The following is a 15,059-nucleotide window of genomic DNA, read 5'->3' on the forward strand; positions in this document are numbered from 1 at the left end:
TGCTTCCACTGCCTTTTGAGGAAGAGAGTTCCAAAGACTCACAAGCCTCTGAGAGAAAAATTTTCTCCTTATCTCTGTCTTAAATGGGCGACCCCTTATTTTTAAACAGTGACCCCTAGTTCTAGATTCTCCCACAAGGGGAAACATCCTTTCCACATCCAACCATCAGGATCTTATATGTTTCAAGTGGATACAAGCTTAGCCTGTCTAACCTTTCCTCATAAGACAACCCGCCCATTCCAGTATTAGTCTGGTAAACCTTCCCTGAACTATTTCCAATGCATTTACATCTTTCCTTTAATAAGGAGAGCACTACTGTACACTGTGCCCCAGATGTGGTCTCACCAATGCCCTGTATAACTGAAGCATAACCTCCCTATTTTTGTATTCAATTCCCCTCGCGATAAACCATAACATTCTATTAGCTTTCCTAATTACTTGCTGAACCTGCATACTAACCTTTTGTGACTCATGCACTAGGACACCCAGATCCCTCTGCATCTCAGAGCTCTGCAATCTCTCACCATTTAGATATTATGCTTCCTTTTTTTTCTTCTTGCCAAAATGGATAATTTCACATATTTCCACATTATACTCCATTTGCCAGATCTTTTCCCACTCTCTTAACCTATCTATATCCCTTTGTAGCCTCCTTATATCTTCTTCACAACTCAGTTTCCTACTTATCTTTGTGTCATCAGCAAATTTAGCAACCATACCTATAGTCCCTTCATCCAAGTCATTAATATAAATTGAAAATGTTGAGGCTCCAGCACTGAGCCCTGCCGCACAACACACGTTACATCTTGCCAACCAGAAAATGACGCATTTATGCCTACTCTCTGTTTCCTGTTAGCTAGCCAATCTTTTATCCATGCCAATATGCTACCCGCTTCACCATGAGTTTTATATTTTCCGCAATAACCTTTGATGTGGTACCTTATTAAATGCCTTCTGGAAATCTCAGTACAGTATATCTACTGGTTCCCCTTTGCCAACAGCACACGTTACTTCTTCAAAGAGCTCCAATAAATTGGTTAAACATGATTTCCCTTTCACAAAACCATGTTGACTCTACCTGATTACCTTGAATTTTTCTAAATGTTCTGCGAAAACATCTTTAATAATAGCTTCTAACATTTTCCCTCTGACAGATGACCTATGAACTGGACTGCAATTTCCTGCTTCCTGTCTCTCTCCCTTTTTGAATAGAGGAGTTACATTCGCTATTTTCCAATTTAATCGAGCATTCCCTGAATCTCGGGCATTTTGGAAAATTAAAAGAAATGCATCAACTATCTCACTAGCCACTTCTTTTAAGACCCTAGGATGAAGTCCATCAGGACCCAGGGACTTGTCAGTCTGCAGCTCCAACAATTTACTCAGTACTACTTCCCTGGTGATTGTAATTTTTTTTAAGTTCCTCCCTCCCTTTAATTTCCTGATTTACAGCTATTTCTGGGATGTTACTTATATCCTCTATGGTAAAATCCAATGCAAAATGCCTTTTCAATTCATCTGCCATCTCCTTATTTTCTCTTATTAATTCCCCAGACTCTCTTTCTATAGGACTAACACTCACTTTGTTAACTCTTCTTGTTTAAATATCTACAGAAACTCTTACTATCTGTTATTCATATTTCTAGCTAGCTTTCTCTCATACTCTAATTTTTGCCTCCTTATCAAACTTTTAGTCATTCTTTGCTTTTTTTTATATTCTGTCCAATTTTCTGACCTGCCACCCATCTTTGCATAATTATATGCTTTTTCTTTAAGTTTTCTACAATTGTTTTTGTTTAAGTTTAAAATACTAATCTTGGACCCATTCTTCTCTCCATCAACCTGAATGTAAAATTCAAACATATTATGATCACTGCTACCTAGGGGTGCCTTCACAATGAGGTTATTGATTCATCCTATCTCATTGCACAATACCAGGTTTTTGTATAGCCTGCTCTCCGGTTAGCTCCAGAATATGCTGTTCTAAAAAACTCTCCCAAAAGCATTCTATAAACTCCCTGTCTAGGCTATCTTTGCCCATCTGATTCTTCCAGTCTATATGTAGATTAAAATCCCCCATGATTATCGCTTTGCCTTTCTAAGAAGTTTCCATTAAGTCTTCCTTTATACACTGTCCTACCAAATGGTAACTGTTAGGGGGCCTGTACACTAAAGCACTGCAATGCCCCGTTGGATAACCTTATATGTGAGGTAAAGGTCTGCAAAGGAAACCCGACCAAGCCCGATTGCCGGACCCGGAAGTGTGACCCGACCTGACCCCGACATATGTCTTCGAGTCCCGTTGGGGTCGGGTCGGGTAGTAGGCCTGTACTCATGTACTGATGTAAAGGCCTGCTACCTGACCCGACCCCCGATGAGACCCGACGACATGTGTCGGGTTCGGGTTGAGTCGCACTTCCGGGTCCGGCATTCGGGCTCGGTCGGGTTTCCTTTGCAGACCTTTACTCTACACCACTCCCACGAGTGATTTCTTTTCTTTATCATTTCTCATCTGTACCCATACTGCTTCTGCATCCTGTTTCCTGAACTTAGGTCATCCCTCTCTAATGTGCTCATACCATCATTAATTATCAGAGCCACCTTTTCCTAGCTTCCTGTCCTTCCTAAATGTCAAGTACCCTTCAATATTCAGGTCCCAATCTGTCTCTGTAATGGCTATCAGATCGTACTTATTTATTTCTATTTGTGCTATAAGTTCATCTGTTTTGTTTGAATGCTATGTGCATTCAGATACAGAGCCTTTAGTTTTATCCTTTTATTATTATTGTAATGTCTAACCTTGACTGCTGATTTACTCCTAGATTTGTACCTTCTATCCCTTCCTGTCATGGTCTGTTTATCATTTCCTATATTAATACCTTTCTCTCTTGCCTTGTCTCTACTCTTTGATTTACCATATCTTCCCAAATTTGATCCCTAGCCCCCACTAGTTTAAAACGCTGTCTACTTCCCTAGTTATGCCGCTCGCTAGAACACCAGCCCCATCACGGACCGTCCCAATGGTACAGCCCCCAATTTCTCCAGTACTGGTGCCAGTGCCCCACAAACCGGAACTCACTTCTACCACACCAGTCTTTGAGCCACGCATTTATTTCTCTAATCTTATTTACCCTATGCAAACTTGCATGTGGCTCAGGTAATAATCCTGATCATTACCTTTGAGGCTCTGCTTCTTAATTTGGTGCCCACTGCCTCATACTGACTTTGCAGAACCTCCTTCCTTGTCCTGCCTATGTCACTGGTACCTACATGGACCACGATGACTGGATCCTCCCCCTCCCACTGTTAATTCCTTCTCCAGCCCTGAGCAGATGTCCTGAACCCTCGCACCGGACAGGCAACACAGGCTTCTGGACTCTCGCTCTTTGCTGCAGAGAACAGTGTTTACCCCCCTCACTATACTGTCCCCTTTTACCACTCCATTCCTTTTTGCTCCCCCCACTTGAATGGCTTCCTGTACCACAGTGCCATGGTCAGTTATCTCATCCACCCTGAAGCCTCCACTCTCATCCAAACATGGTGAAAGAACCTCAAACCTGTTGGATAATCACAAAGGCTGAGGTTCCTACACTCCTGCCCTCTGGGCCCCCTTACCTGCCTCAGCTGCAGCCACATCCTCCTGTCCCACACCACTGACCAAATCAGAAGACCTTATCCGAAGGGGTGTGACTGCCTCCTAGTACAAAGTATCCAGGTAACTTGCCCCCTCTCTGATGTGTCGCAATGTCTGCATCTTGGCCTCCAGCTCAACGACTCTGAGCCAAAGCTCCTCGAGCCATAAACACTTACTGCACTTGTGTTTGCCTTGGATTACGCTGGCATCCAGGTGCTCCCACATGCTGCAGCTATGACACATCACCTGCTCTGCCATCCTTAATTTGTTTTAATTGACTACTTAGTTATTTTATTCAATTATTTATTTTTATTTTTTTTATATAAATTATTTACATTACCACCAGTTCCTATACTATTTTAAGCCTCAGGAATAGAATAGACCTTAACCACTTACCAAATACTCACCAAACAGCTATCTTCTTCCCTTGTAGTAGAAGCTAAACCAAATCCTACAGGGTGAAAAAGTTAGAACTTTTAGAACTCACCCAACTCCCTCAACTCACCGAGCTCCCAGCACTCTGTTCAAATCACACTCAGTACCTTTTTTAACAATTTAATTAGTCACCTATTTAAACTATCAATTGTAATTAAAACCTCTAGTCTTTCTCTGTGCTTACACTCTTATTACCAAACTTATTGTTACACTGCCCAATTGAATACTTTTAATTTCCCAGATTCTAATTTGAGCCAATACACTCCCTGCTGGTCGCTCTGTCCCACTCTGTATGATAAATTATCAAATCCGTCTTAGTTTTCAGTTTATATGCTAATGAATCGATCAAGTCTTATTTCATATTTGATTGATTTAGATTAAATTAAATACTTACTGGTATACTCACCCCGGCCGTCTTTCTGTTTCCCTGCTCTCTCTGTTAATTGTGACATCACTCTGATGTCACTTTTCAATTTTTTTCTCCCGCTGCTCTCTCTCTGGCCTCCCAGCCCCCGGTGTGCTTTGCAAATCTCTTCTGTGCTCCAGTTGCACTCTCTCTAGCCTCCAACCCTAGGGGTTCCAAATATTGGAATTTTGGTTACGGGAAGCCTACATTACCTGATATGGATTGATGTTGGACCCGCAACATTTCCAAAAGTGCAATCCATAATGAGCAAAGCAACAACATTACAGTGCCCTGCATAGGCCTTCTGAAAGAAAGCCACCTCTACACTTGCCGAGTTCTCTCAACACACCCCCTTCACAGACACACCACTTGCTGAATTCTTCCGAAACCTCCCCCGCTCACAGACACACCACTTGCATAGAGTCATGGAGTCATAGAGTTATACAGCACAGAAACAGGCCCTTTGGCCCATCATGTCCGTGCCGGCCATCAAGCACCTATCTATTCTAATCCCATTTTCTAGCACTTGACCCGTAGCCTTGTATGCTATGGTGCTTCAAGTGTTCATCTAAATTATTCTAAAATGTTGTGGGGGTCCTATTTCTACCACCCCTTCAGGCAGGGTGTTCCAGATTCCAACCACCCTCTGGGTGAAATTTTTTTTCCTCAAATCCTCTCTGACCCTCCCACCCCTCACCATTCCCCCTGGTTATTGACACCTCTGCTAAGGGAAAAAAGTTTCTTCCTATCTAGCCTATCTATGTCCCTCATAATTTTGTATACCTCAATCAGGTCCCCCCTCAGCCTTCTCTGTTCTAAGGAAAACAACTTTAGCCTATCCAGTCTCCCTTCATAGCTGAAATGCTCCAGCCGTGACAACATCCTGGTGAATCTCCTCTGCACCCTCTCTTATTTGCAATCACATTATTCCTATAGTGTGGTGACCAGAACTGTACACAGTACTCCAGCTGTGGCCTAACTAGAATTTTATACAGCTGTATCATAACCTCCCTACTCTTATATTCTATGCCTCGGCTAATAAAGGCAAGTATCTCATATGCCTAATGAACACCTTACCTACCTGTGCTGCTGCCTTGGGTGATATATGGACAAGTACACCAAGGTCCCTCTGACTCTCTGTAATTCTCGGGTCCTACCATCCATTGTATATTCACTTGCCTTGTTAGTCCTCCCAAAATGCATCACCTCACGCTTCTCAGGATTAAATTCCATTTGCCACTGATCTGCCCATCTTACCAGCCCATCTATATCGTCTTGTAATCTAAGGCTTTCCTCCTCACTATTTACGGCACCACCAATTTTCGAGCCGTCTGCGAACTTACTGATCATACCTCCTATATTCACATCTAAATCATTAATGTACACTACAAACAGCAAGGGTTCCAGCACCGATCCCTGTGGTACACCATTGGTCACAGGTTTCCAATCGCAAAAACAACCATCGACCATCACCCTCTGCCTCCTGCCACTAAGCCAATCTTGGATCCAATTTGCCAAATTGCCCTGGATCCCACGGGCTCTTACCTTCTTGACCAATCTCCCATGTGGGACCTTATCAAAAGCCTTACTGAAGTCCAGGTGGACTACATCAACTGCTTTACCCTCATCTACACATCTAGTGTCCTCCTCATAAAATTCAATCAAGTTTGTTAGACATGATCTCCCCCTGACAAAGCCATGCCGTCTATTCTTGATTAATCCCTGCCTCTCCAAGTGGAGATTAATCCTGTCCCTCAGAATTTTTTCCAATAGTTTCCCTACCACTGATGTTAGACTCACTGGCCTGTAATTACCTAGTTTATTCCGACTACCTTCTTGAATAATGGTACCACATTCGCTATCCTCCTGTCTTCTGGCACCTCTCCTGTGGCCAGAGAGGATTTGAAAATTTGTGTCAGAGCCCCTGCTATCTCCTCCCTTGCCTCACATAACAGCTTTGGATACATCTCATTGGGCCTGGGGATTTATCCACTTGTAAGCCCGCTACAACTGCTAATACCTCCTCCCTTGACATCCAGGGTTCCCTTGACTTGTTGGTCCTACCCTTCACCTTTACAGGAACATGTTGGCCCTGAAGTCTCACTATTTCCTTTTTAAATGACTCCCACTGGTCTGATGTAGACTTTCCTATAAGTAGCTGCTCCCAGTTCACCTTGGCCAGATCCTGTTTAATCATATTGAAATCGGCCTTGCCCCAATTCAGTACCTTTATTCCCGATCCATCTTTGTCCTTTTCCATAACTACCTTAAATCTTGCAGAGTTAAGGTCACTATCCCCAAAAAGCTCCCCCACTGACACTTCTACCACTTGTCTGGCTTCATTCCCTAGGATTAGGTCCAGTACCGCCCCTTCTCTTGTAGGACTTTCCACGTGCTGGCTCAAAAAGCTCTCCTGGATGCACTTTAAGAATTCTGCCCCTTTAAGCCTTTTGAACTAAGACTATACCAGTCAATATTGGGGAAGTTGAAATCCCCTAATATTATTACCCTATTATTTTTACACCTCTCTGAGATTTGACTACATATCTGCTCCTCTATCTCTCCCTGACTATTTGGAGGCCTGTAGTACACTCCCAGCCAAGTGATTGCACCATTTTTGTTCTTAAGGTCTACCCATATAGCCTCATTTGAGGAACCTTCTAAGATATCATCCTTCCTTACTGCAGTAATTGACTCCTTGATCAATAGTGCAATACCACCTTCTCTTTTACAACCCCCCCCACCACCCCCGGCCGTCACGCCTGAAGATTCTATACCCTGGAATATTGAGCTGCCAGTCCTGCCGTTCCCTCAACCATGTCTCTGTGATAGCAATAATATCATATTCCAATGTATTAATTAATACCTTCAATTCATCTGCCTTACTTGTAAGACTCCTTGCGTTAAAATAGATGCAATCCAGCCTTGCATTATTCTATATTTGGTCTATATTTGCTCTACCTTCCAGACTGACTTAATTTCTCTTCTATATTTGGCTGTGCATTACCCCCTACTGTACCTCCAGTCAGTGTCCCATCCCCCTGCCAAATTAGTTTAAACCTCCCCCAACAGCACTTGCAAACCTCCCAGCAAGGATGTTGGTCCTGTTCAGATTCAGGTGCAACCTGTCCAACTTGTACAGTCCCACCTTAACCAGAAACAGACCCAGTGATCAAGGAAACTAAAGCCCTCCCTCCTGCACCATGTCTTCAGCCACATATTCATCTGCTCTATCTTCCTATTCCTATATTCACTAGCATGTGGCACCGGGAATAATCCAGAGATTACAACCTTTGAGGTCCTGCTTTTTAATCTGCTACCTAGCTCCCTAAATTCTAGTTGCAGGACCTCATCCCTCTTTCTACCTACTTTGTTGGTACCAATGTGAACCACGACCTCTGACTGTTCACCCCCCCCCTTCAGAATGTCCTGCAGCCGCTTCGTGACATCCTTGACCCGAGCACCAGGGAGGCAACATACCATCCTGGAGTCTCGTTTGCAGCCACAGAAATGCCTATCTGTACCCCTTATGATAGAATCCCCTATCACTATAGCTCTCCCACTCTTTTTCCTCCCCTCCTGTGCAGCTGTGCCACCCATGGTGCCACAGACTTGGCTCTTGCTGCATTCCCCTCAGAAGCTATCTCCTCAACAGTAACCAAAGTGGAAAATCTGTTAGAGAGGGAGCTGGACCCAGCACAACTTGCCTAGTTCTTCTACTCTACCTAACGGTTACCCATTCCCTTTCTGCCTGAGCAGTCTTTACCTGTGGTGTGACCACTTCCCTATACATGCTATCCATGATGATCTCAGCCTCGCAGATGCTCCACAGTGTCCCCAGCCACTGCTCCAGATCCAAAACGCGATTTCGAGTAGCTGCAGCTGGAGACACTTCCTGCACATGTGTTCGCCCTGGACACTGGAAAGAACAAACAAAGAACAAAGAACAGTACAGTACAGGAACAGGCCATTCGGCCCTCCAAGCCTGTGCCAATCTTGATGCCTGCCTAAACTAACACCTTCTGCACTTCCGGCGTCCATTTCCCTCTATTCCCATCCTATTCATGTATTTGTCAAGATGCCTCTTAAACGTCTCTATGGTACCTGCTTCCACCAGCTCCCCCGGCAACAAGTTCCAGGCATTCACCACCCTCTGTGTAAAGAACTTGCCTCGCACATCCCCTCTAAACTTTGCCCCTCTCGCCTTAAACCTATGTCCCCTAGTAACTGACTCTTCCACCCTGAGAAAAAGCTTCTGACTATCCACTCTGACCATGCCACTCATAACTTTGTAAATCTCTATCATGTCGCCCCTCCACCTCTGTCGTTCCAGTGAAAACAATCCGAGTTTATCCAACCTCTCCTCATAGCTAATGCGCTCCAGACCTGGCAACATCCTGGTAAACCTCCTCTGTACCCTCTCCAAAGCCTCCACATCCTTCTGGTAGTGTGGTGACCAGAATTGCACGCAATATTCTAAGTGTGGCCTAACTAAAGTTCTGTACAGCTGCAGCATGACTTGCCAATTTTTATACTCTATGCCCCAACCGATGAAGGCAGCTGTGATATTCTCCTTAACCAGTAATGCAACTCACCCACCCCTTTTACATCCCCAGCTATCCCGCCTGAAGCTTCTAAATCCTGGAGCATTGAGCTGTCATTCCTGTCCTTCCCTCAACCAAGTCTCTGTAATAGCAACAACATCATAGTTCCAAGTGTCCCTGACTTCCCACATTGCACAGGAGGAGCATTCCACACTGCCGAGCTGCTCTGCCATGACTTACCCTTAATGTACTCCCTTAAATTACACAAAAATTTGAGATTATTTACACTAGGGACCTTGATTCCCTAAAAATCACTAATTATTATATAAAAAAAGAAATAATTACTAGTAATTATTAATAAATTACACCAATTTAAGTAAAAAAACACATTTTAGTAGCACTAACCTTATCACTTATAAGGTAGGTCTTGAGGTTTTTTTCAGAAAAGAACTTTCTCTCCCCTGATTTCTTTAAGCTATTTACAGGCACTAACAGCTGTTACTTATCAACCAATCAGCTTACAGATTTAATGTAATGTCACTGTAAGTCTTTATTTCCTCCTTTGAAACTCAGCCTGCGGAGACACAGACAGAGCCTGCCGACTGCCTCCGCCGCTCCGGTCCAAGGTAGGTGTAGACCTCAAGCCCCGCTCTTTGTCATATAGGTCCCGCTCCAGATCCGCCTCCTCCCAGGTCCACCTGCCGATTGCTGCCACTCCAGCCCAAGGTAGGTGTAGGCCTCGAGCCCGGCTCTTTCTTATATAGGTCCCGCTCTGGATCCGTCTCCTCCCAGGTCCGCCTGCTTGGGTGTTGGGTTCTCCCAATGCAGTTGCCATGTTCTTCCAACCAACCACTTCTCCTAGCTAACAGCGGTAAAGTGAATTACCCTTTCGAGTCACCGAGGATTCTCGCCTCGGTGCCGCCAGCTTTTTAAAGTCGTGGAACAGAAGGCACGTGAATGCCACATGCCCAACTACAAGATTGTAAATGCCTGGTAAGATCACTATTAATTACATTCAGATGTATGCTAAAGAGTGTTTAACATATGCAAATATCAATGCCATTGCAGCAGTGCGGAAGTACCGCCACGGAATGGAGCATTACACTGTCAACTTCCGTGGCAGACGAATCCACACTGATTCTCCCCTGCCCCGCAGCCCCCCAACTCCTACAAAAACTCCTAAAAACCTGCCTTACAGAGGAGCATAAAATTCAGGCCACTGTTTTTGATTACTGACTGTGATTAGTTTCAAATTACTGTCTGTGATTCCTGTCTGTGATTGTTTATAATTACTTTCTGTGGTTACTGCCTGTGTATTACTGACTATGATTACTGACTGAGATTACTTTCTGTGATTACTGTCTGCAATCGTTGTTTCGAATTACTGGTCCAGATTTTATACTGCAGAATTACTGGGCCAGATTTTGCACTGCAGACGCTGTTCCCACCGTTGGGACTGGAAGTGGGCGTGGGGCACGTCGAGGGCAGGTGCAGCCGGTAATCCAGTGGCTGCCAGCCAATTAAGGGCCTTGAGGTGCTGGACGTGGTCAGAGTTGAGGCTGAGGCAAAGAGGCTGGCTTCAGCTGATGCCATTTTTAAAGGGCTGCCAGCCCTGCACTTACTCTGGCTGTCTATAGTTCATAGAGGCTGCAGAGTGATCGCAGAAAGTAGACCCTGGGCGGCCCCACACTTCAGTGATGCCTCCTTCCACATGCTCCTATAGGCTGCCGGGGAAAGTCGGCTTATACTATTCCCTAGCAATGGTAGGAGGAGCCCTGGGAGCCTCACCAAGCAAGCCTGGCTGCAGATTATGGAGGGAGTCAGCAGCCGTGGGGTCACCCCAAGGACCTGGATTTAGTGCCGCAAGCGGTTCAATTACCTCATCCGGACAGCGAAAGTGAGTAGCTCTTAATGGCTTCACCTCTTGGACCTTGCATCTGGCAAAATGTTGGGTGTAGAGAGAGTGCCCACCGAGACGTGGGCAAAGGGTCAGGGGATGCATGCAAACAGAGTGAGGCATGGTGAAATGGCCCTCAAAGGAGGCTATTTGTCAGTGCACATGCTCGCAAGGTCCCTGGAATGGGGCTGCATGCAGGAGGCATCTGTGTGACTCCGTTAGTTGCAGTTGTATCATTGAATGTCGACAGCACAGAAGAAGGCCATTTAGCCCGTCGTGTCTGTGCTGGCTCTTTGCAAGAGCAACTCATGTAGTCCCTCTCCCCGGCCTTTTCCCCGCAGCCCTGAAAATGTTTTCTCTTCAGATGATTGTTCAATTTTCTTTTGAAAGCCACAATTGAATCTACCTCCACCACACTTTCGGACAGTGCATCCCAGATCCTGACCACTCGCTGAGTAAAAAAGGTTTTTCCTCATGTCGCCTCTCGTTCTTTTGCCAATCACATTAAATCAGTGTCCTCTAATTTTGGATCCTTCTGTCAATGGGAACAGTTTCTCACTATCTACTCTGTCCAGATCCCTCATGATTTTGAACATCGAGAAGTTTTTCCTCATGTCACTGTTGCTTCTTTTCCCAATCACCTTAAATTGGTGTCTTCTGGTTCTGGATCCTTCAGCCAATGGGAATAGTTTCTCCCTATCTAGTATGCCCAGACCTTCATGATTTTGAACACCTCTATCAAATCTAAATCTTTCCCTATCGGGAAACAGAACCCTAGTCTCCTGTGTGCTGGTCAAGAATAATAGCCACTAGAGTGATGAGGAAAAGACAATTGATTATTTGGAGATGCAGAGGATTGAACCCAGGGCCTGATACAGCCCTACCACTGAGCTACATCCCCACTTCTGTCACCAGCTTATGTCTTAGGATTGTCTTCACTGGGGTGCCAACAGTTTCCACCCTCTGTCTGCAGGAGAAGATTGCACACAACCACAGAGAGTGGGCCAAGACTGGTTGTGGCCTGCCAATTCTCCATATCCTGACCCCAACGGAGGAGGGGGAGGCGAAGGAGCTGGCTGGACTGCAGGATGGAAAAGGCATTGCGGATGGAGAGACAGAGGCACTTCCCCAAGACAGTGAGTAAGGTTGCCATGGGGCACAAGGGTCCATCTGCAGCAATGGAGCCATACTGCTCATCAGGCATGCAGTGCCTACAGGGATCTCCAACATAGGAGTGTGTGCTATGCTGGGAGGGGAGGCCCTTGACTCCTCAATGTGTTTGTTCTCTCATGCAGGTCATGCAGTGCCTACTAGAAGAGCCTCCAACACTGTGGGTGAGTCTGCCAACTCTAAGGAGTAGGACGGAGCCTCAGAGTGTCCAACGTCACTTCATACCCCTGCACCCTCCATCAGCCCAGATACTCACATGTTGGTGGGTCTGTACTCATGGTTAGATTCAGGCACACAAGCTGGTGAGCACATCACTGATGTGCCAGAGCAGCTGACGGAGGCTGTGACAAGCCAGGTCTCCGATAATCAAAGGACTGGGGAAGGTCAGGCCTGTGCTGAGCCTCAGGCACATGACATGCCTCTGGTGTCACCAGCATCACAGGAAATGCTGCATCTGTGGCAAGAGGCCAGGGAACATCGAGCAGAGATGCCCAATCACGGATGATGGAGGAGGCCATCCAGGCCTAGGATACTGTATTGTCTCTGACTGGGGCATCAGCGATGTCCTCCAATTAATGGCCATTTAAATGCCTCTTTCCACCTCCACTTCAATTTTGTAGAAGGTGGAGGGGCCCGCCACTACAGGGAGACACCGCCAGGTAAAGTCTGACAACCTCCTAGCGAGGTTGGAGGGTGTCCCTCCTTTGGGGCAATCCAGGGCTGCTGGAAGGCCTCCAGGTGCGATTGCTGCCCCCACCCCCTGGAAGAGTGACTGGCCCCAGCGATCCCAACCCCACTCACCTGTCCTGGAGTGTTCTCCTTCTTCTGTGCTGCAGGCCACCTGCAGTACCAACAGTGGCCACCACTCCCAGTGGCACTGCCAGTACTGCAGAGCTGCTAGCCTTCTGACTGGCCGGCAGCTCTGGAGCGGGGAACTCATCCCTTAAAGAGACGCGACCCGACAGTGGGCAATTAATTCACTGTGCACCCTTAATAGCCACGGGTTCCGATAGAGGACTGAGGCGGGTTGTCCCCTCGCCTTCCAGCCCGCTGCCGAGACCCCCACCGCTGGAATAAAATCCAGCCCACAGAGTCATTTGACCAGAGGCATGTGACTAGTGCTATCCAAGCTCAGATTACAAGATCGGACAATTCAAGCAGGCTGCAGGCAGTGTTTCTTTTTCCAGCCAAGCTGCAGAGAGGGGAAGCTGTTTCTGGGATTTGGCCATTGACAAATATAAGTTGCTGCAGCTGCTTTCAGTGACTTAAAGAGATACGGGTGGAGCTCCATCATCAAGCCTGTCATGAGCAGAGCTAAGAAGGTTCTGGAGGAGTGCACCGTTTTTGGTGGAGACCGTACCATTGGAGTTCAGGATTGCAAGGGGACTGCTGTTGAATGAAAATTGGTGACTGCATCTTGGAAGACAGGATCTGGAGATCTACCTGAAAAAGTTCAGAGTTTTGAAGAACTTGGTGGCTGTAATTGGTGCTGTATATACTGAGTGGACTGCCCAGTAAATCAGTGAAATCTGTCATTTTTGTATCTGATAGTTAATGTGCAATTTGGAAAATATATATTGACTGTGATTTGCCTGTTAATTCATGTTTAATTTATGTTGATTTTGGTTTGATTGTTAAAGCAAAAGTTATAAAAGTGAAATCTTGTCCACTGGGTTTTTTATTGGAGTCAGTCGGCAAATTTGGTTCTTTTGGGCTGTTGATTTCCACGGTGATCAAAACATTACTGTCTATGATTACTGTCTGTGATTACTGTTTATAATTACTGTCTTCAATTACTGTTCATATATACTGTCTGCCATTACTCTTTATGCATACTGTGTGCAATTACTGTGTCGAATTACTGTTTGTGATTACTGTTTCTAATTACTGTATGATTACTGTCTGATTCTGTCTGTAATTACTGTTTATGGTTTCTGACCATTACTTTTTAATTACTGCTTATGTTTCCTGTCTGTGATTACTGCTTATAATTACTGCCTGTGATTATTATATGTGATTACTGTGTGTGATGACTATTTCTAGTCACTGTTGGTGATTACTGTTTATAATTACTATGTGTGATTACTGTTTGTGATTAGTGTTCATATTTACACTCTATGAAAACTATATGTGATTACCGGTTATAAGTATTGCCTACAATTACTGTTCTTCACTATTCTCTGTGATTGCTGGTTCTGATTGCTGTTTTCCCTTAATATTAATGATTACGGTCTTTCATTACTGGTTATAATTACAGTTTTTGATTAATGTTACTGTTTAATATCCTCCCTAAATTTCAGTTGATCTAAAGCTCGGCTGCTGATATTCTAATTCGCGTCAGGAGTCTGCCACCACCCCTTTCATCTGTCACCCCGCCCTGTTCGCTGATCTGCATTCTGCCCTGGTCTAGCATTGTCTCAAATTTAAACTCTTCATCTTTGTCTTCAAATCCTTGCATGGCTTCATCCCTCCCTATCTCTTTGACCTCCTGCAGCCTACAGCCCTCGAGATCTCTGTGTTCCACCAATTCCAGCCTCTTGTGCAACCCAGATTTCCTTCTCTCCTCCATTTTCAGCCATGCTTTCAGCTGCTGAGACCGATCTCTTCTCTGTTTGATAAATCTCCTGTGAAGTGCCTTGGAATATTTTACTATGTTAAAGGTGTTATATAAATGCAAATTTCTGTTGTTCTGTGATTGCGCTCTATGATTATTGTATTCAATTACTGTCTGTGATTACTGTTTATGATTATTGTTTATGATTACTGTCTATCATTTCTCTCTGATTATGTTTTTGAGACTGGCAGAAATCTGACACCAACCTGAGCAAGTGTAATAGGGAGGGGCAGGAGTCTGCCACCACCCCAAGCAAAGATGGCAGAGATTAGTAGCAAAATGCTGCCAACACATAAAAGGCAGAGGAACTCTCCCAGCATTGGGAAGGACAGGGAAACTGAGTCAATCCATTTCTTCTA

Source organism: Heterodontus francisci, chromosome 8 (genome assembly GCF_036365525.1).
Source record: "Heterodontus francisci isolate sHetFra1 chromosome 8, sHetFra1.hap1, whole genome shotgun sequence".
Classification (NCBI taxonomy): domain Eukaryota; kingdom Metazoa; phylum Chordata; class Chondrichthyes; order Heterodontiformes; family Heterodontidae; genus Heterodontus; species Heterodontus francisci.